General features: G+C 39.3%; 1 protein-coding gene across 17 annotated transcripts in view; it reads left to right on the top strand.

Moving 5' to 3' along the window:
- The window catches only part of LOC129652658 (disks large 1 tumor suppressor protein-like), a 690,295-nt gene that overhangs the window by 24,263 nt on the left and 645,596 nt on the right, over nucleotides 1-20,436 (top strand). The window contains exon 3 of one of the 17 annotated variants that reach the window (XR_008714660.1): nucleotides 3,992-4,392. The exons of 15 other annotated variants lie outside the window; for them this stretch is intronic. The gene's annotated coding sequence lies outside the window, so the exon portion shown is untranslated. Of the gene's footprint in view, nucleotides 1-2,280; nucleotides 3,246-3,991; nucleotides 4,393-20,436 lie in introns of those variants that run through there. One more of the 17 variants, XR_008714664.1, reaches the window with a different exon arrangement.

Raw genomic sequence — 20,436 nt, 5'->3', positions numbered from 1 at the left:
TCAAACACTGAACGCTGTGCCAGATGTAAAACTGTAGAGAAAAGCATTAAATTAAATTGCATAAATAGTTTATATTTACCATTGCGAAAATGCTACAGTGGTGAAGTAGAGAATGTTGTGGGTGAGAAGCTTAACTTCAGCGGTGGAATCAGGGTGAGCTATCTTAGGGAAGTGGCGTTTGAGGTGATGACAAATGGATTCATAGAAGTCAGAAGGAGAGTGAGGAAATAGACGTGATGTAAACAACGTTCAAGGTATTCTTGATATTTATGCTTTAAAAATGTTCTCTCAGAGCTGGCTAAAGGATCGTATTAGACTTAAATCTTTTCTGGAGACTTAAGTTGGAAGATACACTTGGGAAACAAGAGTGGTAAGCAGAAAATGGGGCCTAAACAGTTCTTATAATTCCCTTTGTTAAACCGCTATATACTGAGTGTGATTAGTTGTGTGCTTTATGTCAAGCAGGATCAAATATTTCTTAAGTTAATTTTGACACTTTCAGTTGGGTGCCACCAAGAAGTTTGTCTCTGGACCTTTTATATTTGCTGCAGGATTTATGTCACCAGATGGCACCATTTAACTAAATTTATGTACTATGGATGCTGATAAGGCTGATTGTTTTCAAATGAAGAATGTTTTTATTTGTGCTATAATAGAAATAGCCCCAAATTAATTTCTTTTGATAGCATATTTGACTTCTATACACAGTAAGGTAATGAAACCCCAAAAGTTTGTTGGGAGCTTGAAAGCATCTGGTAATTTCTGATAAGATACATACTAAATGAAAATTTGGTGGTGATCACTATCACTGATATATGGAATCTGGTGAAAAAGCAGAACACAATAGGCTACCCTATCTATATTTTCCCAGAGCCAGTAATATTATGAATATTTTAGCCTTGAATTTAACTTTCATATATAGGGAGTTGGTATGCATAATAACAAAAATACAGAGAAGATTCTAAAAGGTTGTTTTAGAAATAAGCCTTTTCAAGATGTTTAGAAATATCATGGTAGTAATATATTAAATAATTTTGTCATTAGAGTATATGTTCTCTTGAATTGTGGAACTAATAAAATTAATAGAACATGATATAGAATTCTTTCTTAGTATAAACATTTTTCCCAAGAAAATGAATATTTGTTCTTAGTTAAAAACTTCCTTAATGTTTTCCCTGCCACTAAGCAAAATTAGTTACTTTCTCTCTTACGTCCCTGTAGTATTTGTTGGTATTTCTGGTGTAGCAGTTACTCTGTTGTATTATTATTAATTGATTACATGTTGGCCTCCCTCAATAGACTATGAGCTTCTTGCATACAGAAACTGGTTCTAATTCAGTGTGTAGCAGTGTCTGCCATGGACTAGTCCATCATTAAATTTCTTCATTTGACTGAATCTATCTTGAACATGTCCTATTTAAGAGACACTCAGGCTCTGGGGATTCAGTAAGAAGAGAGATGTAGACCCTATTGTCATGAAACTCAGGGTCTACTAAGGGAATCAGACAATTAAATAAGTACAGCTGTGATAAATACTTTGAAATAGTTATTTGGATCAAATAGTAAAATAAGGAATTACAACTAATATAATTCATATTATTGTGGATTGTGTTTGTTTAAAAATGTTTAGATAGTATCTGTTAAATGAAACCTTCCAGTAGTTTTCTGTTATCCTTGGAATGAAATTTGAACTTCTCACCTATAAGGCTCCCTATCACCTCTACCTACCTCTCTTCTCTTAGCACTCTTCCCTACTCTATATTCCAGCCAAAATGGCCTTCTCTCTGCTTCCAAATGCTGCCCCAAAGCACTTTACATGCTTCCCTTTTGCTTGGAGCACTTTCTATCTAGATCTTTGCCTAACTTCGCTTATCTCATCATTTAGGTCGTAGTGCTTTGAAAATGCCTTTTAATCTCACTTCTCACCTCTGTCCCACCCCCAAGTCACATCTATCACAGTACCTGTCTTATTTTTGTCACTGTATGTATCACTATGAGAAATTTTATTATGTATTTTTTGTGTGGCTTTCTCCACTAGAATGTAAATTCTTTAGTAGCAGCCATCCTGCTTGTCATAATCATTGCTGTATCTTTTATATTAGCTTGGTGCCTAGAACATAATAGCCATGAAATAAATATTTGTTGAATGAATGAATGTGGCTGCATGCCTAGGTCTCTGTTAGATTCCTGTTTAAGTTAGACTCATTTGAAAGGAGAGAAAATCTTCAATAAGTAGTTTTTTTTTTGTTGTTTTTTTGTTTTTGTTTTTTCTTTATGTAGGCAGTTGCTAGCACTAAGTGAGCATCTCAGGAAAGTTCCAGCTGGTGTCTCTACGACTGGGAATTATAACATGACCTCAGGAAGGAGTGTACTGCCTGTAGAGCTCAGGGCAGGTGTTGTCAGCCAGGCAGAGCACCTGGAACTTTGCCTGAGCCAAAAGAATGGATCCCAGTTACCAGCAAGTAGACTTCTGCATCAGAGGCTGGGAGTATGCCCAATGAGCAAATGGCCAGGGACATTGCTCAAGGACCAGAGGAGCTGAATGACAGTGTGTTGATCCAGTGAACCCAACCTGTTTCTACCCCATGACTATGATGGCAGAGAAAACGGCTGTCTCCCCCCAGAACTGTCTATGCTTAGATCAGATCAGATCAGATCAGTCGCTCAGTCGTGTCCGACTCTTTGCGACCCATGAATCACAGCATGCCAGGCCTCCCTGTCCATCACCAACTACCGGAGTTCACTCAGACTCACGTCCATTGAATCAGTGATGCCATCCAGCCATCTCATCCTCTGTTGTCCCCTTCTCCTCTTGCCCCCAATCCCTCCCAGCATCAGAGTCTTTTCCAATGAGTCAACTCTTCGCATGAGGTGGCCAAAGTACTGGAGCTTCAGCTTTAGCATCATTCCTTCCAAAGAAATCCCAGGGCTGATCTCCTTCAGAATGGACTGGTTGGATCTCCTTGCAGTCCAAGGGACTCTCAAGAGTCTTCACCAACACCACATTCAAAAGCATCAATTCTTTGGCGCTCAGCCTTCTTCACAGTCCAACTCTCACATCCGTATATGACCACAGGAAAAACCATAGCCTTGACTAGACGAACCTTTGTTGGCAAGGTAATGTCTCTGCTTTTGAATATGCTATCTAGGTTGGTCATAACTTTCCTTCCAAGGAGTAAGTGTCTTTTAATTTCATGGCTGCAGTCACCATCTGCAGTGATTTTGGAACCCAGAAAAATAAAGTCTGACACTGTTTCCACTGTTTCCCCATCTATTTCCCATAAAGTGGTGGGACCGGATGCCATGATCCTCGTTTTCTGAATGTTGAGCTTTAAGCCAACTATTTCACTCTCCACTTTCACTTCTAGGCATTATTTTAGGAGAAGCAGGAGAAGGGTAGGCTATATGAATGAACAGTTTTATCTGAGACTTTAAATTATTGAGCCAGATTACACTTTAAACTGGATTGAGTGGCCACTTTTCCCATTTAGCTGGTGACTGAAGGCTTCTGAAGCAGCTGAATAAAACATAAACACAGTGAAGAGCTATATATTTTGTTTGCCGCCATGCCACTTATACCATGGTGTGGTATAATTTGCGCATGTGATCCTGCAATACTGAACCATAGATCTCAGTGTTGGTTCTTACTTCATACTACTTTCCAGTTTGGTATTGAATGTTGAAAAATATTAACCACAAGAAGGAACAATGGAAAAAAAACTCACAAGTATCTCATAGGGAAAGGGGCTTCCCAGGAGGCGTTAGTGGTAAAAGAACCTGTCTGCCAATGCAAGGGACATAAGAGATGAGGGTTCAGTCCCTGTGTTAGGAAGATCCCCTGAGGAGGGCATGGCAATCCACTCCAGTACTCTTGTCTGAAGAATCTCATGAATAGAGGAGCCTGGTGGGTTTCAGTCCATAGGGTCACCCAGAGTCAGACTCAACTGTGTGGCACATCTCATAGGGAAATCTTTCTGTTGTTGTTTTTCAGTCGCCAAGTTGTGTCCAACTCTTTGGGACCCCATGGACTGCAGCATGCCAGGCCTCCCTGCCCCTCACCATCTCCCAGAATTTGCCTAAGTTCATGTCCATTGGACTGATGATGCCATCCAACCATTTCATCCTCTGTCACCCTCTTCTCCTTCTGCCTTTGTATAAAAAGGCAAAAAGAGGGAAGCCTTTGCCTTCATCCTGTTAGCTCTGGTCCCTGGCAAAAGATGGAAGTAGTGGAGAGTGAGGAATATTGGTCTACCTTTGTTTACATGAGTCTTTCCTAAGAGTTGCTTAAGAAAACATTTCTTCTCCACCTTATTTCTTGCTCGGAAACTACAGAACTTCTTAGACCATATACATGCATATTAAGTCATCAAATGTACCTAGAACCACCAAACTCCAGTGGGCATGCCAGTTCTTTCAAATCTAGTTAATCATTAATTCCTTAAAAATTTAAAGCATTTTTAAACTGACAGAAACAAATTATACTGAATATTAAATAATGCATTCAGAAACATGTTTGGTTTTAAAAATAAACCATTTGAAAATAAACTATTCAAAAATAAACCTTGTTCTTTAGAAATAGTTGCTGCAGGAGTTTTTTGAAGACGGGTTTAAGAGCTCTTCAATTGATCAAAATAGGACAGTAATTATATATATATATATATATATAAATGTGACTTCAGTCGCTCAGTTGAATGTGACTTAGATTCCATTAATTGGGGTGCTTAACATCGTCAGCGAAACCTGTTTATTTAAGGTGCAGGACTCCAGTTAGTAATTTTTCTGAGTATATGTTCACTTTTTTCTTGCTTTCTTCCTTATACAAATTTAATTTTTTTAACTATATGTTTTTTAGAAATGGAAGCCCTGGAGATATAGAAAATTTAACATATTTAGTAGGGCTCTCTGCAGGTACTACAAACTTTGGTACAGGATACTTCCATTTCCTGAGTTTGAGTGTTTATAATTGTAACTTGGAAGAGCTGGACTAATGCAATGACTTTCTTTATAAACATGTATGATTATGAAGAGGAATATGACTCTGCATATTGAATGAAGTATATAGGAACATGGACAGCAGTTTTCTACATAATAATTTCATACTTTCAAATTTGAATGATTGTCATTATTTTGCCTTTGTTTTTGGATAGTCCAGTTCCTCGCATCAGATTCTTGATCTCTGCTCTAGTAGTAATCTCTTCCTTCACTGTATCTCAAGCACCCATTGTTAAATTTACTCTGTACATCTTAACATAATTAATAACCACAGTTTTCTTAAAATGTCAGGTTGTAAGCATACTATTGTGACCATCACTAATCACCTTTTATTGATACAGTTCATTTATGTATCTCCCATACAAACCATTCTTTGATCCCATCAGTTCAGTTCAGTTCAGTCGCTTAGTCGTGTCTGACTCTTTTCAACCCCATGAACTGCAGCACGCCAGGCCTCCCTGTCCATCACCAACTCCTGGAGTTCACTCAAACTCATGTCCATCGAGTTGGTGATGCCATCCAGCCATCTCATTCTCCGTCGTCCCCTTTTCCTCCTACCCCCAATCCCTCCCAGCATCAGGGTCTTTTCCAATGAGTCAGTTCTTCGCATGAGGTGGCCAAAGTATTGGAATTTCAGCTTCAGCATCAGTCCTTCCAATGAACACCCAGGACTGATCTCCTTTAGAATGGACTGGTTGGATCTGCTTGCAGTCCAAGGGACTCTCAAGAGTCTTCTCCAACACCACAGTTCAAAAGCATCAATTCTTCGGCACTCAGCTTTCTTTATAGTCCAACTCTCACATTCATACATGACCACTGGAAAAAACCATAGCCTTGACTAGATGGACCTTTGTTGGCAAAGTAATGTCTCTGCTTTTGAATATGCTGTCTAGGTTGGTCATGGAGAAGGCGATGGCACCCCACTCCAGTACTCTTGCCTGGAAAATCCCATGGATGGAGGAGCCTGGTAGGCTGCAGTCCATGGGGTCGCAAAGAGTTGGACATGACTGAGCGACTTCCCTTTCACTTTTCACTTTCATGCACTGGAGAAGGAAATGGCAACCCACTCCAGTGTTCTTGCCTGGAGAATCCCAGGGACAGGAGAGCCTGGCGGGCTGCTGTCTATGGGGTCACACAGAGTCGGATACGACTGAAGTGACTTAGGAGCAGCAGGTTGGTCATAACATTCCTTCCAAGGAGTAAGCGTCTTTTAATTTCATGGCTGCAATCACCATCTACACTGATTTTGGAGCCCACAAAAATAAAGTCAGCCATTGTTTCCACTTTTTCCCCATCTATTTGCCATGAAGTGATGGGACCACATGCCATGATCTTAGTTTTGATCCCATAAGCATTACTAAATCAATGGCTCCACAGTTTTATTTTCTTTTTTTTTTTTTTTTTTTTTTTTTAATTTTATTTTATTTTTAAACTTTACATAACTGTATTAGATTTGCCAAATATCAAAATGAATCCGCCACAGGTATACATGTGTTCCCCATCCTGAACCCTCCTCCCTCCTCCCTCCCCATTCCATCCCTCTGGGTCGTCCCAGTGCACCAGCCCCAAGCATCCAGTATCGTGCATCGAACCTGGACTGGCATCTCATTTCATACATGATATTTTACATGTTTCAATGCCATTCTCCCAAATCTTCCCACCCTCTCCCTCTCCCACAGAGTCCATAAGACTGTTCTATACATCAGTGTCTCTTTTGCTGTCTCGTACGCAGGGTTATTGTTACCATCTTTCTAAATTCCATATATATGCGTTAGTATACTGTATTGGTGTTTTTCTTTCTGGCTTACTTCACTCTGTATAATAGGCTCCAGTTTCATCCACCTCATTAGAACTGATTCAAATGTATTCTTTTTAATGGCTGAATAATACTCCATTGTGTATATGTACCACAGCTTGCTTATCCATTCATCTGTTGATGGACATCTAGGTTGCTTCCATGTCCTGGCTATTATAAACAGTGCTGCGATGAACATTGGGGTACTCGTGTCTCTTTCCCTTCTGGTTTTCTCAGTGTGTATGCCCAGCAGTGGGATTGCTGGATCATAAGGCATGTCTATTTCCAGTTTTTTAAGGAATCTCCACACTGTTCTCCATAGTGGCTGTACTAGTTTGCATTCCCACCAACAGTGTAAGAGGGTTCCCTTTTCTCCACACCCTCTCCAGCATTTATTACTTGTAGACTTTTGGATCGCAGCCATTCTGACTGGTGTGAAATGGTACCTCATAGTGGTTTTGATTTGCATTTCTCTGATAATGAGTGATGTTGAGCATCTTTTCATGTGTTTGTTAGCCATCTGTATGTCTTCTTTGGAGAAATGTCTATTTAGTTCTTTGGCCCATTTTTTGATTGGGTCATTTATTTTTCTGGAGTTGAGCTGTAGGAGTTGCTTGTATATTCTCGAGATTAGTTGTTTGTCAGTTGCTTCATTTGCTATTATCTTCTCCCATTCTGAAGGCTGTCTTTTCACCTTGTTAATAGTTTCCTTTGATGTGCAGAAGCTTTTAAGGTTAATTAGGTCCCATTTGTTTATTTTTGCTTTTATTTCCAATATTCTGGGCGGTGGGTCATAGAGGATCCTGCTGTGATGTATGTCAGAGAGTGTTTTGCCTATGTTCTCCTCTAGGAGTTTTATAGTTTCTGGTCTTACGTTGAGATCTTTAATCCATTTTGAGTTTATTTTTGTGTATGGTGTTAGAAAGTGTTCTAGTTTCATTCTTTTACAAGTGGTTGACCAGAGTTCCCAGCACCACTTGTTAAAGAGATTGTCTTTAATCCATTGTATATTCTTGCCTCCTTTGTCAAAGATAAGGTGTCCATATGTGCGTGGATTTATCTCTGGGCTTTCTATTTTGTTCCATTGATCTATATTTCTGTCTTTGTGCCAGTACCATACTGTCTTGATAACTGTGGCTTTGTAGTAGAGCCTGAAGTCAGGTAGGTTGATTCCTCCAGTTCCATTCTTCTTTCTCAAGATCGCTTTGGCTATTCGAGGTTTTTTGTTTTTCCATACAAATTGTGAAATTATTTGTTCTAGCTCTGTGAAGAATGCTGTTGGTAGCTTGATAGGGATTGCATTGAATCTATAGATTGCTTTGGGTAGTATACTCATTTTCACTATATTGATTCTTCCAATCCATGAACATGGTATATTTCTCCATCTGTTAGTGTCCTCTTTGATTTCTTTCACCAGTGTTTTATAGTTTTCTATATATAGGTCTTTAGATTCTTTAGGTAGATATATTCCTAAGTATTTTATTCTTTCCGTTGCAATGGTGAATGGAATTGTTTCCTTAATTTCTCTTTCTGTTTTCTCATTATTAGTGTATAGGAATGCAAGGGATTTCTGTGTGTTGATTTTATATCCTGCAACTTTACTATAGTCATTGATTAGTTCTAGTAATTTTCTGGTGGAGTCTTTAGGGTTTTCTATGTAGAGGATCATGTCATCTGCAAACAGTGAGAGCTTTACTTCTTCTTTTCCAATTTGGATTCCTTTTATTTCTTTTTCTGCTCTGATTGCTGTGGCCAAAACTTCCAAAACTATGTTGAATAGTAATGGTGAAAGTGGGCACCCTTGTCTTGTTCCTGACTTTAGAGGAAATGCTTTCAATTTTTCACCATTGAGGATAATGTTTGCTGTGGGTTTGTCATATATAGCTTTTATTATGTTGAGGTATGTTCCTTCTATTCCTGCTTTCTGGAGAGTTTTGATCATAAATGGATGTTGAATTTTGTCAAAGGCTTTCTCTGCATCTATTGAGATAATTATATGGTTTTTGTTTTTCAATTTGTTAATGTGGTGTATTACATTGATTGATTTGCGGATATTGAAGAATCCTTGCATCCCTGGGATAAAGCCCACTTGGTCATGGTGTATGATCTTTTTAATGTGTTGTTGGATTCTGATTGCTAGAATTTTGTTAAGGATTTTTGCATCTATGTTCATCAGTGATATTGGCCTGTAGTTTTCTTTTTTTGTGGGATCTTTGTCAGGTTTTGGTATTAGGGTGATGGTGGCCTCATAGAATGAGTTTGGAAGTTTACCATCCTCTGCAATTTTCTGGAAGAGTTTGAGCAGGATAGGTGTTAGCTCTTCTCTAAATTTTTGGTAGAATTCAGCTGTGAAGCCGTCTGGACCTGGGCTTTTGTTTGCTGGAAGATTTTTGATTACAGTTTCAATTTCCGTGCTTGTGATGGGTCTGTTAAGATTTTCTATTTCTTCCTGATCGAGTTTTGGAAAGTTGTACTTTTCTAAGAATTTGTCCATTTCTTCCTCGTTGTCCATTTTATTGGCATATAATTGTTGATAGTAGTCTCTTATGATCCTTTGTATTTCTGTGTTGTCTGTTGTGATCTCTCCGTTTTCATTTCTAATTTTATTGATTTGATTTTTCTCCCTTTGTTTCTTGATGAGTCTGGCTAATGGTTTGTCAATTTTATTTATCCTTTCAAAGAACCAGCTTTTGGTTTTGTTGATTTTTGCTATGGTCTCTTTTGTTTCTTTTGCATTTATTTCTGCTCTAATTTTTAAGATTTCTTTCCTTCTACTAACCCTGGGGTTCTTCATTTCTTCCTTTTCTAGTTGCTTTAGGTGTAGAGTTAGGTTATTTATTTGACTTTTTTCTTGTTTCTTGAGGTGTGCCTGTATTGCTATGAACTTTCCCCTTAGGACTGCTTTTACCGTGTCCCACAGGTTTTGGGTTGTTGTGTTTTCATTTTCATTCGTTTCTATGCAAATTTTGATTTCTTTTTTGATTTCTTCTGTGATTTGTTGGTTATTCAGCAGTGTGTTGTTCAGCCTCCATATGTTGGATTTTTTAATAGTTTTTCTCCTGTAATTGAGATCTAATCTTACTGCATTGTGGTCAGAAAAGATGCTTGGAATGATTTCTATTTTTTTGAATTTACCAAGGCTAGCTTTATGGCCCAGGATGTGATCTATCCTGGAGAAGGTTCCATGTGCACTTGAGAAGAAGGTGAAATTCATTGTTTTGGGATGAAATGTCCTATAGATATCAATTAGGTCTAACTGGTCTATTGTATCATTTAAAGTTTGTGTTTCCTTGTTAATTTTCTGTTTAGTTGATCTATCCATAGGTGTGAGTGGGGTATTAAAGTCTCCCACTATTATTGTGTTATTGTTAATTTCTTCTTTCATACTTGTTAGCATTTGTCTTACATACTGCGGTGCTCCCGTGTTGGGTGCATATATATTTATAATTGTTATATCTTCTTCTTGGATTGATCCTTTGATCATTATGTAGTGACCATCTTTGTCTCTTTTCACAGTCTTTGTTTTAAAGTCTATTTTATCTGATATGAGTATTGCTACTCCTGCTTTCTTTTGGTCCCTATTTGCATGGAAAATCTTTTTCCAGCCCTTCACTTTCAGTCTGTATGTGTCCCCTGTTTTGAGGTGGGTCTCTTGTAGACAACATATGCAGGAGTCTTGTTTTTGTATCCATTCAGCCAGTCTTTGTCTTTTGGTTGGGGCATTCAACCCATTTACGTTTAAGGTAATTACTGATAAGTATGACCCCGTTGCCATTTACTTTATTGTTTTGGGTTTGAATTTATACACAATTTTTGTGTTTCCTGTCTAGAGAATATTCTTTAGTATTTGTTGGAGAGCTGGTTTGGTGGTGCAGAATTCTCTCAGCTTTTGCTTGTCTGAAAAGCTTTTGATTTCTCCTTCATACTTGAATGAGATCCTTGCTGGGTACAATAATCTGGGCTGTAGGTTATTTTCTTTCATCATTTTAAGTATGTCTTGCCATTCCCTCCTGGCTTGAAGAGTTTCTATTGAAAGATCAGCTGTTATCCTTATGGGAATTCCCTTGTGTGTTATTTGTTGTTTTTCCCTTGCTGCTTTTAATATTTGTTCTTTGTGTTTGATCTTTGTTAATTTGATTACTATGTGTCTTGGGGTGTTTCGCCTTGGGTTTATCCTGTTTGGGACTCTCTGGGTTTCTTGGACTTGGGTGATTATTTCCTTCCCCATTTTAGGGAAGTTTTCAACTATTATCTCCTCAAGTATTTTCTCATGGTCTTTCTTTTTGTCTTCTTCTTCTGGGATCCCTATGATTCGAATGTTGTAGCGTTTAATATTGTCCTGGAGGTCTCTGAGATTGTCCTCATTTCTTTTGATTCGTTTTTCTTTTATCCTCTCTGATTCATTTATTTCTACCATTCTATCTTCTAATTCACTAATCCTATCTTCTGCCTCTGTTATTCTACTATTTGTTGCCTCCAGAGTGTTTTTAATTTCACTTATTGCATTATTCATTATATATTGACTCTTTTTTATTTCTTCTAAGTCCTTGTTAAACCTTTCTTGCATCTTCTCAATCCTTGCCTCCAGGCTATTTATCTGTGATTCCATTTTAATTTCAAGATTTTGGATCAATTTCACTATCATTATTCGGAATTCTTTATCAGGTAGATTCCCTATCTCTTCCTCTTTTGTTTGGTTTGGTGGGCATTTATCCTGTTCCTTTATCTGCTGGCTATTCCTCTGTCTCTTCATCTTGTTTAAATTGCTGAGTTTGGGGTGTCCTTTCTGTATTCTGGCAGTTTGTGGAGTTCTCTTTATTGTGGCGTTTCCTCGCTGTGTGTGGGTTTGTACAGGTGGCTTGTCAAGGTTTCCTGGTTAGGGAAGCTTGTGTCGATATTCTGGTGGATGGAACTGTATTTCTTCTCTCTGGAGTGTAATGAAATGTCCAGTAATGAGTTATGAGATGTCTATGGTTTTGGGGTGACTTTGGGCAGCCTGTATCTTGAAGCTCAGGGCTGTGTTCCTTTGTTGCTGGAGAATTTGCTTGTTATGTCTTTCCCTGGAACTTGTTGGCCCTTGTGTGGTGCTTGGTTTCAGTGTCGGTATGGAGGCGTTTGATGAGCTCCTGTCAATTAATGTTCCTTGGAGTCAGGAGTTCCCTGGAGTCAGGGTTTGGACTTAAGCCTCCTACTTCCAGTTATCGGTCTTAATTTTACAGTAGTTTCAAAACTTCTCCTTCTATACAGCACCACTGATAAAACATCTACGTTAAAGATGAAAAGTTTCTCTACTGTGAGGGTCACTCAGAGAGGTTCACAGCGTTACATGGAGAAGAGAAGTGGGAGGAGGGAGTTAGAGGTGACCCAAATGAGATGAGGTGGAATCAATAGTGGAGAGAGTGGGCTATCCAGTAGTCCCTTCCTTATGTACACTCCACAACTGGACCACTCAGAGATGTTCACGGAGTTATACAGGGAAGAGAAGAAGGAGGCAGGAGACAGAGGTGGCCAGAAGGATAAAAGGGGGAAATGAAAAGGAGGGAGACAGATCCAGCCAGTAATCAGTTCCCTAAGTGTTCTCCACCGTCTGGAACACACAGAAATTCACAGAGTTGGGTAGAGTAGAGAGGGGTTAGGGAGGAGATACAGGTGACCTGGTGGAGAAAATGGAGAGTCCAAAGGGAGAGAGAGCAGTCAAGCCAGTAATCTCGTACACTAGTGAAAAATGGGTCCTGAAGATTGGGTTCTTAAAGGTACAAAATTGGTAACAAATACATAAAAACAAAAATTAGAAATCTAGAGTAGAGTTTGGAATTTCAAAAATGCGATGTTAATGAAAAGAAGAAGGAAAAGAAAGAGAGAAAAAACGAACAAAGAAAAACAAACAAGGTCGTGAAAGTAATAAAGAAACTACAGGTACAAAATTGATAACTAATACCAAAAAGCAAAAATTAAAAATCTAGAGTAGAGTTTGGAATTTCAAAAATACAACGTTAAAAAAAAAAAAAAAAAAAAAGAAGAAGAAAAATAAAGAGAGAAAACAAGCAAACCAACAAAAACAATGTCGCAAAAATTATAAAGAAAATACAGGTACAAAATTGATATCAAATACCAAAAAGCATAAATTAAAAATCTTGAGTAGAGTTTGGAATTGCAGATATATGATGTTACATAAAAGAAGAAGAGAAAGAAACAGAGAAAAAAAAAGTCACAGAAATTATGAAAAAAACTATAGGTACAAAATTGATAGCATATATCAAAAGGCTAAAATTAAAAATCTAGAGTACAGTTTGGAATTTCAAAAATACAATGTTAAAGAAAAGAAGAAAAAGAAAAAAGAAAAAAGAAAAAAAAAAAAAAAAAACCACGGTCAAAAAATTATAAAATATATATATGAAGTTTGCTGAAGAAGAAAAAAAAAAAAAAAATAGGGTCTTTTTTTTTTTTTTTTTTGCAAAGTAATAGTTATAAAAGTGAAAATTAAAGGACAATAGAGGACTTAAAAATTTTTTTCCTTTTTTAATTAAAAAAAAAAAAAAAAGAAAGAAAGATTGATCGTAAAAATAGTAAAAATATATCTAGGTCTTTCTCTGGTTTTGTTGTGAGTATTGTGGGTTCAGTTCATTTTTGGCAGTTCCTTAGTCCGACTTATATTTCTCAAGATCTATAGGCCCCTTCCTATGTAATCCGTAGTAACCACAGGGTTTTAGTCTATGGCCTGTAGCTTCCAAGGCGTTTCCCTCTGTTACAGCTTCTTCTGTTTGCTGGTCTCTTCAGTGTCTGGTTCCCGCCCTGACACAAAGGGGATGGTTGAGGACACTATTTTTTTTTTTTTTTTTTAATTTAGGCTCACTTGTTCAGCCGCGCTGTGGGGAGGGAGGGAGGGATGCTGCAAACAGATAACACTGGTGTGCGCTCGCAGTGCTTCAGCCACACTGGGTCTGCCCCCGCTCACGGCGCGTGTAGCCTCCGTGCCCACACTGCTCGGGCTCTAGGTTGTTCCGCCGGGAACAATCAGAGGCCGGCCCTGGGCTGAGCTCCCAGGTCCAAGCCGCTCAGGTTCAGGCACTCGGGTAGTCCTCAGAGGCGCAGACTCGGTTGGGCCTGCGTTTTGTGCTCTTCCCAGATCCGAGCAGCTCAGGTGATGTGTTTGGCGGGCGCCAATGCTGCGACTTATCGCCTCCCCGCCACTCGGTTATCTGGGTGTAAAACCGGCGCACCTTCTCAGGCAGATGTTGACCGTCCAGACCCCCAAGAAGTTTTAGTTAGCAAAGAAGCCTGCTTACAGTTTTATAGATAGTGTCTCTCTGGGGCTGCGATGTCCCCCTTCCGGCTCTGGCTGCCTGTCACCGGAGGGGGAAGGTCTGCAGCCGGCTATCTCTGCTCAGTCCTTTGTTCCGTGCGCGGGCCTGGCGGTGTCTTAGGTTAGGGCTGGCTTTTCGCGTGGTAGATATCCCACAGTCTGGTTTGCTAGCCTAAATTATTTCGCTCAGATAGCGCTCAGGACATTCGGGCGGATTCTTACTCTAAGGGACACAGCCCGCGCCGCGCTTCCCTGCCCAGCCCCCGCTCGCTAATGCCGTGTGCTGGCGTCTGTGCTGCTTCTCCGCTGGGGGAGTTACCGTAGGGCTCACAATCCGCGATTTTTAATTGTTTATTTTTTTTTTTTTCCCCTCCCTTTTATGTTGCCCTCTGTGCTTCCAAAGCTCGGCACAGATTCGGCAGTGAGAGGGTTTCCTGGTGTTTGGAAACTTCTCTCTTTTTAAGACTCCCTTCCCGGGACGGAACTCCGTCCCTCCCTCTTTTGTCTCTTTTTTTGTTTTTTATATTTTTTCCTACCTCCTTTCGAAGAGTTGGGCTGCTTTTCTGGGTGCCTGATGTCCTCTGCCGGCATTCAGAAGTTGTTTTGTGGAATTTACTCGACGTTTAAATGCTCTTTTGATGAATTTGTGGGGGAGAAAGTGTTCTCCCCGTCCTACTCCTCCGCCATCTTGGCTCCTCCTCCCACAGTTTTATTTTCATGATCTGTTAGCAACCATAAGTCTTCAGGTCCAGCTTAAAATAACATGATTCATTGCTGTAATTAATCATTTTGTATACATCTTCAATTTCTTCGTTGTCTGTCCATCTGCTGGCAAAAATCAACCTCTCATTAAACTTACTTCTGTCTATTCCATGTCTGCTCCATTCCAACTAACTGTAGCTGGAGAAATACATATAACCTTGTTAACTGGTTCCACTCTAAATTATGACCAAAAAGCCTACTGTGTTTCTTTGGACAGTTCACTTTCTTGTTCCCAGGGAGAACATTTCATATCTTTTCTTCCACTTCAAATGCAGTACACTGAACCTTCTTCAACTTTAGCTGCTGATCTTTCTTCTGACTTTATTGAGACAATAAAAACAATCAGAGAGCTTCCTCCTCTTTTCAGTATTTGATCTGCCTATATCTGTATCTATGTGTTTAGCTTTTTGTTTTATTAATGTGGATAGACTGTCTCTCCTTTTATCTAAGACTAAATCCTCTTCTTGGATAGAGTATTAGTGTCCTGGAAGGTAACAGAAAGCCTTCTTAAACAGTTTAATTTCGAATTTGTTTACAAAGAGATGGGAGGAATTAAGGGAATCAACCAGGGATGGAAGCACGTGGGGACTAGGAACAGTGGGAATCTTAAAGGAACAGGGAAAGCATGTTAACTATTAATATAACACAAATAGAACTATAATTATTAGAAGAGCTGCTTGAGAGGAGCTATGGCTTTAGGAGGAAGATAGCCATTGCCAAACCACCACCCAGCAAGGAGAGAGCTGGACAAATGAACATCCCAACCCCTTTTTCCTCCCTTCCCTAGTCATCTGCTGGTTACTATTAGTGGACCCCAATAGAAAGCCAGAGGACAAGGGAGCTGGGTGACAGAGTCTGTTAAGGTCAGCTTCCCAGGACACAGTGCGGGGTTAATAGGGGAAGAAAGATGACCTAGAAGGGCAAACAGAGAAGCTTCATGCCATGTTATGTCTAGATTTTCAAATCTAGACAAGAATCAAAGAATATGCTATTGTAATTATTCCTCCTCCCTTTGCAATTAATACTTACCTTTCTATTCATTTACTCTTATTAGCACACAAATGTCTCCTCTTAAAAGGAACATTTTAGAGTAATGGTTAAGCCAGGTGGCCTGGATTCATATCCTGGCTCCTCTGCCACTTACTATTTGTGTGACTCTGAGCAGATTTGATAACTGCTCTGTGCCTCAATTCCCCTGTCTCTAAAATAAGGATGGTAGCAGAAGTACCCACCTCATAGGGTTGAGGATAAACAGTGTTTTTATGGTTGATTGTATTGTTCAAACTTTCTTTTTTATTTTTAAATTATTTTTTATTGGAGTTGATTTACAACATAATGTTAATTTTGGCTGTACAGCCAAGTACTTAGTTATACACATGTATACATATATACTACATTCTCCTCATCGTCTCCATCTCAGTAAATGTCATCGTTGTTTTCCCAGAAACCTAGGAGTCATCATGGGTTTTTCTCTTTTTTTCACATTCTAATATAGTCCATCTACAAGTTTTGTTGCCAAATTTTCAAATTAAGTCTAGAATCCTACCAATTCCTACCATCTCCAGTATCCCATTGTGGTCTCAGCCACCTTAGTCTCTTTAGTCTACAGCAGTAGTTTCCTGACTGACATCTCTTTGCTTTCGTTCTTGGCCCAGTCTGTTCTCTGCATAGCATCCACAGTGAACTTTTGAAACAAAAGATCATTTATCTCACTACTTAAAAACCCTCCATTGGTTTTCTGTCACTCTCAAAGCAAAATTTAAACTCCTTATCATGACTGGAAGGCCTTATATAATTTGAGTCCTGTCTACCTCTTTCACCTCTTCTATTAACATTCTCAATGTTGCCTGCTCCCCTCCAATCATGTTGGCCTTGAACTTTTCCTTGAATAAGCTTTCTGCTTTAGGGCATTTGCACTTGCTATTTCCTCTGCCTGCAAATGTCTGCTCACTTTCTCACTCGTTCAAGTGCTGTCCAATTGCCCTTTCCCAAACCCCTGCTCTAAAATAGCCACTCTCCTCCCATTGCTTTTTTTAAAAATTACTTTAGTGAATTTTTATTTATCGTACTTACCAACATATATTTATTTGTGCTAATTACTTCTGATCTTTGCCTCCCAACTATAATGTAATCTCTTTGAGGCCAGAGATTTGGTTATCTCGTTCACTCCTCTGATCCCAATGCTTACTCAAGTTTATGGAGTATAATAAAAGCTAGTATAATTTGGTGCGTGAAGGAAAAGCTAATTTACTGTTGATGGTCAGCTTTCAAATTTTGGCAAGATAACTGCATTAACTTTTTCTTTGTTTTTGCTTTTTGTTTAAAGTCAAAATCGTTAGATTCTTAAGTGAAAAGTACTGTGTGGAGAAAGATATTCATTTAAAAGAGCCTTTTGTGTTTGCGATATTTTATAGTTAATACAGTTGGGATTTTGCATTTGTTTTCAGGTTTTTTTGTGCCAAGAGCTCAGGGCATCGAAGAATGTGATTTAAGAGGTCAGAAAAGTACATTAAGTTAATTATGCTACTGTAGTGTCAGGCAATCTCTTGGAGTTTGCTGGTGTGCAGTGATCAAAGCAGCATCATTTAAAATCTCTAGACCTATTAAAACATGCAAATTTTACTTGTTTACATGTTTTGCTCTTTTTTGAGGCTACTGCTGATAATATGAAAGAAATTTATGATATTTTCTTTACTGTGAAAATTTAACAGAATAAAAATATGGATTTCTGTTAATAATATGACTTAGTTTCTAGTATTTAAGGTAGAAGACCTTTCAGATACTGTTTTCCTTTCCTGTTTTGAGGAATGAGAAAGTACCAGTTAAAAATTATTTACTGATACTATTATTCTTTATGATGTATTTTCCCAAGATTTTCATTAATGTATTTGTTAAATGAACAAATATCTATGGAGCACCTATATGTGTCAAACACTGATGTAGATGCCTGAATGGTATCAGTGAACAAGACAGGCATTCGTGATCTCACAGAACTTATAGTTAAGTGGCAAAATATCAGTAGTACACAAACATAACATAGAGAAAAATAGTCAGGGAAAGGTAATAGAAGAGTACCATGGAGGAGGAGGGGGGTTTCTTAGGTGGCACAGTGGCAGAGAATCCACCTACTAACCCAGGAGACAAAGGAGACCATGGGTTTAATCCCTGGTTGGGAAGATTGCCTGGAGAAGTAAATGGCAACCCACGCCAGTATTCTTGCCTGGAAAATTCCATGGACAGATGAATCTAGTGGGCTACAGCCTATGGGGTCACAGAGTTGAAGACTGAGCAAATGAGCATGCATACACACCATGTTCTCAGTAGACTTATGTTACTGATGTGTGTGTTTATGGAAGAGGAGAAGGGTTAGTATTAAATACAGTAGTTAATAAGTCTTATTTGGGAGGACATTTGAGTAAAGACTTGAAGGGGTTGAGGGATTGAGTCGCCATATGTCTATCTGCAGGGGAAAGAGCAGGTGCACAGGGCTTTGGGGTAGGAATATGCATAGGTTATCCCAGGAATAATGGGATCCTGTGTGATGGACTCAGTCACTCTTGATTGAGAGACAGTGATAGGAAATGAGCTTGGTTATGGTAAGAGGACAGATTGTGGAGAAGGTTGTTGGTCATTATAAAGACTTTGACTTTTACTGTGAATGAGTGATGAATCTGTTGGAGAGTTTTGAGATGATACGATCTGACTTATACTTAAAATGATTAATTTTGCACATTGAGAACTGACAGGATGCAAGGAAGAATATGGAAAAGATGAAATCAGAGTTCATTGTAATATTCCAGGTAGAGATGACTGTGGTTTAGATGAGGGTGTGGCAGCAGGAAGAGTGGTGAGAAGTGGTTAGATTCTAGATTTTGAAGGTAGCCCTAGTGAGATTTGGTAATAGATTGGTGTCAGGAATAAGAAAAATTGGAATATTAAGGAGGAATCTTTTGTTGTTGTTGCCTGAGCATTTGGAGAAATGACATCCCCATTTTCAGAGGTGAGGATGTCTAGGAAAGCAGCATATTAGGTGGGTGGGGTGGAATATCAGGAGTCAGATTTTGGAGGTGTGAAATTTGAGATGCTTACTAGACACCCATGTGAATATGTTTTAACTTTTAAGCCTTCTGAAATTGATTTATCAAGATAATTTCTAATGTGACAGAAATTAAGATAGAAATAGATGACTCTTGAAATTAGAGTTCCTGACTGAAAATAACAAACACTATGTAACTTACATAGAAAAGGGATTTATTGTAAAGATATAAGATATCTTATAAGAAATGTAGGAAGGCTGGAGCTCAGACTCAGAAAATAGGTAGGAACCAAGAAGTAGGAAGCACAGTCAAGATCAACAGAAAGAGTGTTCAGACGATACTGGCTGTTTGCCTACACCAGTGATTATTAGCCATCATAGAGCTAGACTGGCTCTTTAATACTCGTCACTGTGCCTTACACTCTTCATTCTGCCGTAGCCATCATAAGCTCTTTTTGACCATCCCAGTACACAGTGCTCATATGTGCTCAGTCGTGTCTGACTCTTTTTGACCCCATGGACTGTAGCCCACCAGGCTCCTCTGTCCATGGGGTTTTCCAGGCAAGAATACTGGAATGGGTTGCCATTTCCTTCTCCAGGGGATCTTCCCAACCCAGGGATCATAGATGTCTCCCCTGTGTCTCCTGCTTTGCAGGAGGATTCTTTACCCATTGAGCCATCAGAGAAGCCCCATCGAGGTGCTACTGATAAAGAATCCCCCTGCCAATGTAGGATACTTAGGAGATGCAAGTTCCATTCCTGGGCCAGGAATTTCCCCTGGAGGAGGTAATGGCACCCAGTATTGAGGTTACTGCTGGAGAATCTCATGGACAGAGGAGCCTGGCCAGGCTACAGTCCATAGGGTCGCAAAAAGTCAGACATGACTTAAGCGACTTTGCAAGCACAGAACTACTGAGTCATTATATGAAGATTAAAAGCCCTTGCTTGGTTATAAAATATGTAAATATAGCTGTGACTTGATAAGATAAATATTTGATCTCTTTCCCCCCCTTCCTTATTATACAGATTATAAAAGCCTTGGAATCTCCAAACTAATGTGTCCTTTTGTTTGTTAATGAAATGATGAATGGCTGGTGGCTCCTGAATAGCGTCAGGATGGGGGCTGGTTGCTAAAGGAACCAGTTTTCAGACTAGAGGCCTGGGACCTTCAGCCCCACCCCATGACCTCTGCAAAAGGGAGAAGGGCTGGAGATTGAGTTCAGTTACCAGGTGGTGCTAGTAATAAAGAACCCGTCTGCCAATGCAGGAGATGTAAGAGACACAGGTTCTATCCCTGGGTCAGGAAGATCCCCTGGAGGAGGACATGGCAACCCACTCCAGTATTCTTGCCTGGAGAATCCCATGGACAGAGGAGACTGGCCGGCAGTCCATGGGGTCACAAAGAGTCGGACCTGAATGGAGCAATTTACCATGCACATGCCAGTGGGAAATGATTAATCAAAGATGCCTGTGTAATAAAGCCTCCATTGTTGTTCAGTCACTCAGTCATGTATGACTCTTTTGTGACCCCATTGACTGTAGCGCACC

This window comes from Bubalus kerabau, chromosome 5 (genome assembly GCF_029407905.1).
Source record: "Bubalus kerabau isolate K-KA32 ecotype Philippines breed swamp buffalo chromosome 5, PCC_UOA_SB_1v2, whole genome shotgun sequence".
Classification (NCBI taxonomy): Eukaryota; Metazoa; Chordata; class Mammalia; order Artiodactyla; family Bovidae; genus Bubalus; species Bubalus kerabau.
The sequence above is the reverse complement of the archived record's forward strand: the minus strand, read 5'-3'. Positions and strand labels throughout refer to the sequence as shown.